Here is a 6,000-nt window from a genome sequence, read left to right on the forward strand (position 1 = left end):
TGCATCCTCAACTTCACTTCACAGGAAGCAACAAGGTCAGAATTTGTGACAAAATAGATGAGAAGAGACCCCTAACCATCAGAGGATGATAGTAACAAATGTACTGCTTCAGAGAGAATATTTAACATTAAGATTTTCTGCCAGTCACAAAGTGCAGCATATGAGTGCAATATTAGCTCCCGCTCTTACTTCTAAAGATCTTTAAGGTCAGTGGGGAGACACAATGTCTGTTGTAGGCTGTAACAGGATTCAAACTGTAAAAAAATCAATAAACTATCTCAGTATGACCAAACACTAACCTTTTAAGCACCCAAATAATGCTTTAACAGCCAATGGAAACTGGCTATGCACTGCACTTCCTGTTGGTTTATTAGTTTGTTGTTGAGCCACCATCCTCATTACTTTTACATTTATGCCGACAGAGAGTATGTCAGAGTTAAACGGGAAGAGTTTTTTTTATGTGCTAATCATTGATTTAAAAATCCTACATACATACATACATATTTGCACACACTGTTTCATGAGGGGCTGCAGATAAAGGCCAGCTGACTTCCAAAATATCTTTGTGGGTTTCATCCTTTTTTATGTGGTTATAGCTAATCATTGATAGTAATGAGCAAGTTGAAAAGCATAGCACAGCTAATTTGTTTGTTGGTTAATTCAAAAATGGTGTGCAGATTATCTAGCGTAGAAAATATATTGTTTGGTTTGCTGCCAGTGAGCTGGTGGCATTTGACGGATTACACTTCCTTCCAGATTTACAACATATTTGTGTGAATTATGGATCCCTGTGATGAACTAATCAACTAAACAGGATAGAGATACTCAAAAATGAATCAAAATTATGCATTTATATAGAGATGGAAAAAGCTGTGAATCATGTCTGGCTTCTTCTCAGCTCCATGTGATATAGAAATGGAAAAACATCTGGATGAATTAGTTATGAGAGTGTCCACATGTGGAGTAGTTCAACCATTATAAAATATTAACATTTCAACACACTGGATGTAAAGGTTAGGTTGCAGTGCGTTGCTACCGGCTGGTCAAACTCAAGCCCCAAAAAGAATAATGCACCAGTGACTTCACTCCTCAGTTCCATTATCATTAATGTGCCATTTAGCAGTCAAAAGCCATGACAATAATATAATTACTTTTCCTATTAGACTCAATGTCATTGAGTTTTACAGTGAAAGAGCACAGTCAGTACACATAATGGGGAAGGAGAAGACAGAGAGAGCATTGCAAGTGTCCAAATGCCACAGGCGGAGGAGTTCACACCACATGCACACACCCTGTTTTGTCAGTGACACAACAGGCACAATCTATATGTAATGAGACTGTCCAGGCTTTATTGCAGCCAATATATCCTCCCAGTGCAGTGGGCGGGAGTCAGAACAAACGAAACCATCACAGGAACTAAATGCAATAGCAGCTTTGGTTTACATTCATGTGATTCCTTACCTGTGTTATCTCAAAGCTAGGTGACTGACATTTTTTAAAGAGGAGACCAGATAACACACAACACCCTGGAGCAGGTTTGGGCTTCATAATTCAGGCTGCACACACACACACACACACACACACACACACACACACACACACACACACACACAGATATGCATACAAACAGATTTCACTGAAAGCATACGCGCACACACACACGCACACACACACACACACACACACACACACACACACACACACACACACACGGCTTCTAGCACCTTACTAGGACACACAATGAGCCAAGACCCTGACTGAATGCAATCTATTGCCATGGCACCCAGCACTTAGATGACCGGTATCTGTAGTAACTGAGCAACCTCACACCTCTTCATTACTCCAAGCTGAAACTCAGCTGCGAGCCTCTTCTCCCAGGCTGCAGTGGCAGCAATGCCTCCCGGTATTTGTCCACCACTCTCTGCAGGAAAAACAACAACGTCCTCTCATCCTTTTGTCTTATTGTGAACCACTATTGCCTGCTGTCATAAAAGAAAGAAGGGACTCACCGTGCATTCCTCCCACGGCGGGATACAGGAGCCAGGTGGAGCAAGCACAGGCTGCAGTGGCGGAGGAATCCCCCTGGTAGTGTATGTGTAAGAGTGTGTGAGAGGGAGCGTGGCAGTGTGCATGTGTGTGAGCATGTGTGTGAGTGTGTGTATGTATGTATGTGTGTATGTGTGCAGGGAGTCAGAGCTTATCCAGCAGATGCAGGCGGGAGCCACCAATAGAATGAGGAGAAGGAGAGAGAGAGGAGTGTGTGAGAGACGGAGGGAGGGAGAGACAGCAGAGGAGGGGTCTGATAGCATTACATCATGGACTAGGGAATGGTAGGTTTGCGGGGTGCTACGGTGGGGGAAGGTGTGGATGTGTATTTGTGCATGTGTGTGTGTTTGTGTTTGTGTCTGCATCACCATCACTGTATATTCTCCCTCTGCAGCAGACGATAGGATGATTAAAGATTGTGTCCATGCTGCATACAGTGCAGTGCTGTCATGGTGGCTGCACCTGTGTGTGTGTGTGTGTGTGTGTGTGTGTGTGTGTGTGTGTGCGTGTGTGTGTGTGTGTGTGTGTGTGTTTGTGGTTGTGTACATATGAGCAGGGCATAAACAACAGCTATAATCAAGAAGGTATAATGATCACACCACATTTCTTAGATTATGTACCAAAACCTACTGGTAACTATAAGTATTCAAAACGTTTATGTCCAAATACTATGTCATACAGGCTAACAGTTTGCTGCAGATGGAAAAAACTCAAATCCGCCCCTTTCCATGACACACTCAGAGCCACCAGCTAATGGATCCCTTGTCAGTTTGAAAAACCACTGATGGACACCCTGTTAGGAAGTCACTGACATTTCAGGTGAGTGATTCCAAACACTTTCTGCTGGCTTTGACAGAGCACGTCTCCAAATAGAAGAAAAAACACACAGACTTTAGTTTTTACCCTATAGCAGCAGCAATCACCTCTCTTTATGCAGCCTGCCATCCCTAAAAAGAAACAGAGGGAGAAGGAAAAAAAGGAAGAGGGAGTGAGAAGGAAGGGCATTAGTAGGAAAACAATGACAGCTCAGGGTCATCTTTGCACCTCCGCTCTGTCTGTACCAATCTGGCACCAGACAGGCAGAAAACGAGATAGGAGGGATTCAGGTGGCAGAAACACGTAAATATGAAAGTCTTTCCTCCCAGCTGTCTTCATTCATTTTAATAAGTTAGGTCTGTGTGTATGTCTATTCTCTTATAAGTGGCAGTCACACTGCAAAGTGGCATATACTTGTCCACACAAAACAGGTGTGGATCCTGACCAAGCAGCAACCTCCGGTGCTGAAAAAAGAAGCCAATGCGGAAGTTCCAAAAGCTGCAGTTCATCGAGTGGCCACTTTTCACTAGTTGGTGAATTGCTGTAGCTAACAAGCTAACTTGCTAGGCGGCCTGGCGGGCTAGCGCTAGTTAGTCACATTATCTCCCAGATCTACTCTCAATTTTCTCTGCTGTTCTGTTGACTTCCTACTGGAAGTTTTGTTCACCAATACACACCATTTTAATAAAAAGTTTTTGAGGAGGAGGAGCTCTCCAAGCTAACAAGCTTGCTAATGGTAAGTTAGAAAATTCGTTAGCTTAGCTTGGTTGCTAATGGGACAATTAGTGTGTTCAAAAGACGTGTATGTACCATCAACTCACCATGTCTCTTTTGTGGAACAGTTTTTACTCCGACAGACGACATTAAATAAAACAGCTAATAATAATAGTGTCCTTTATTTTAGACTCTGGCTCTCTGTCCCCTCAAAGGTCAGCAATGTCAAGACAGCTTGCTATTGGTCAATAGTGCACATTTGCTTGTCAAAGTTCACCAAAGTTGAACTCTACTAAAAACATTCACCTCCTTGAGCAGATCCTCTGATCGTGACAATTCCATTGGAATTAATTGATTTCACCACAACATTTCACTGTTTTAAATCCTGGTGTGTCCAGGCCTTTAGAGATTTCTGACCAAAGAGAAGTTCATTATGTGTGATACTACAGGACTGGCAGCAGGGCTTTGTTTGAAAGACAACATGCACAATGATTCAACAGTGACATGGGTTAATGCAACACTAATACAGTTAACATACTTTAAAGTACAGGAAAAAATCTCAGTGGGGAAACAAACAGAAAAGGTTCTATGGAGTAGGGATGATTGATGATTGTTCTCTATTTACCATATTTCTGGCATGTTTGCTGTTATACCAGCTTTTAGAAGTGCTGTAACTCATGCTTCTTCTGCCAATATAATTTCATGAGATATTGGATATTTTCACACACACAAACCTTCCCCTAATGATTCACGCTGCTCTTTCAAGTTAAGGCAGATTTTGGCCATAATCAGTAACTGGCTAAAGAATGGACTCCTTTTTATGTCTTTGTCCTCTCAATGTCCTCTCATCTCCCATGTAGGAATTGCTGACTGGGAATGCTCCATCCATCTTTTGTGACGTGGGCTGTCAAAGATCAGAGAAGTGCCTCATTTGAACTAATTTCAATGAATTTGTTGGGTGGTGATGGCGCAGTGGATATGTCATGCCTTTGGTGTGGGAGATCTGGGTTCAATTCCCAATGCGATACATCAAACAATGTGTCTCTGAGCAAGACACTTTAACCCATAATTGCTCCAGAGGCGTGCATCCTCTGACATATGTAGCAACTGTAAGTCGCTTTGGATAAAAGCGTCAGCTAAACGACATGTAATGTAATGTTGGACAATGCAGTTAGAATGTCAACAGAAAATGTAAATTAACAGCATCGGTCATTATCAAAGTTAATCACCATGTGTCTATTCAGAGGTAATGCTGCAGATATTTCAATTCAGGTCAACTAAACTCAGTTCCTTTTGATGGTGAAGTGATAATGCAACAAGAATTTCAGCTTTTTACATCGGTTACATCGACATGTGAGGAAGTTCTAAATAGGTTTGACCTTTTATTTGTCACAAGCCATTAGAGATCCTCTCGACTCACTAAATGAAATGTGACAAAGGCTAATGGACCTGTGTCCACATGTGAGTGGATGTGACTCATTTAGGCTACATGTTGCTCATAACATGCATACTTCCTAGACTGGTGCCTGTTTATTGTAGAAACCCCCGTGAAAGACTGGAAGTGACATTAATATATTATAAATGTGTTAACACATAAATTTAACCCAGATAAATGCAGTTTGAAAATCTGTGTTTATCACAGTGTGAGGATTACGATGCCAGAATATTGGATCAAACACACAGGATTTATAAATATTCAATGATTGGCGTAGTCTCCAAAAGTGGGTAACATTTTCACTTTAATTGAAAGATAAAAAAGCACCCATAGGCTGTTTACATTACTTATATGGTCACATCTTGCCCGTTCTGGCCAGCTTGTTATGTGTAATTTCCAGTGAACCTGTGTCTTCCTGCTCTTACAAAAACAAAACCATGCCCGGTTGGGAAGGGGCCACATCTAAAGTCAACATGGCGGTAGGGTTCCCAGGCTCTGGAAACTAAGCACTAATTAAGACCGCTGACATGAGAATGGCAGGCCAAACTGCAATGGATGGTCTATCAGTATAGCGTGTGCACATACAATGTTCCACTGGCTGTATTACATATAACATAGATTTGTTGCCACATTGCTTATCTTGTGATTTAATTAGCATTCATGGAAACATGTTTGCTGTGGTAATTCAGTTAAACAATTAAACAGTTAATGTAAGAGGAGTTCATATCCTGCAGGAATGAACACACTATGTGCAGATAATTATGTGTTGATAGGCCTTTTTCACAGCAGACATTGTCGTAGTAGGAAAAGCACAGGTGTTACTAATAACATAAACGATGGCACTGTTCTATTCAAGTATCCCATAAAGCCAAGACAGTGCAGTGTGGCAGTGAGCCAGCATACACAATACCAGGAACCTGAAACTGAAGCCGCCAGGTAGAATCCAGTTATCATCAATTTGATTATGTATGTGCTTTTTTATTTTGACA

General features: G+C 41.7%; 1 protein-coding gene across 1 annotated transcript in view; it reads right to left on the reverse strand.

Annotated features, from left to right (window-relative positions):
- The window catches only part of sema4bb (sema domain, immunoglobulin domain (Ig), transmembrane domain (TM) and short cytoplasmic domain, (semaphorin) 4Bb), a 57,498-nt gene extending 55,282 nt beyond the window's left edge, over positions 1-2,216 (reverse strand). The window contains exon 1 of the mRNA XM_031314016.2: positions 2,010-2,216. The gene's annotated coding sequence lies outside the window, so the exon portion shown is untranslated. The remainder of the gene's footprint in view (positions 1-2,009) is intronic.
- Positions 2,217-6,000: the final 3,784 nt, after the last annotated feature.

Source organism: Sander lucioperca, chromosome 3 (genome assembly GCF_008315115.2).
Source record: "Sander lucioperca isolate FBNREF2018 chromosome 3, SLUC_FBN_1.2, whole genome shotgun sequence".
Lineage (NCBI taxonomy): Eukaryota > Metazoa > Chordata > Actinopteri > Perciformes > Percidae > Sander > Sander lucioperca.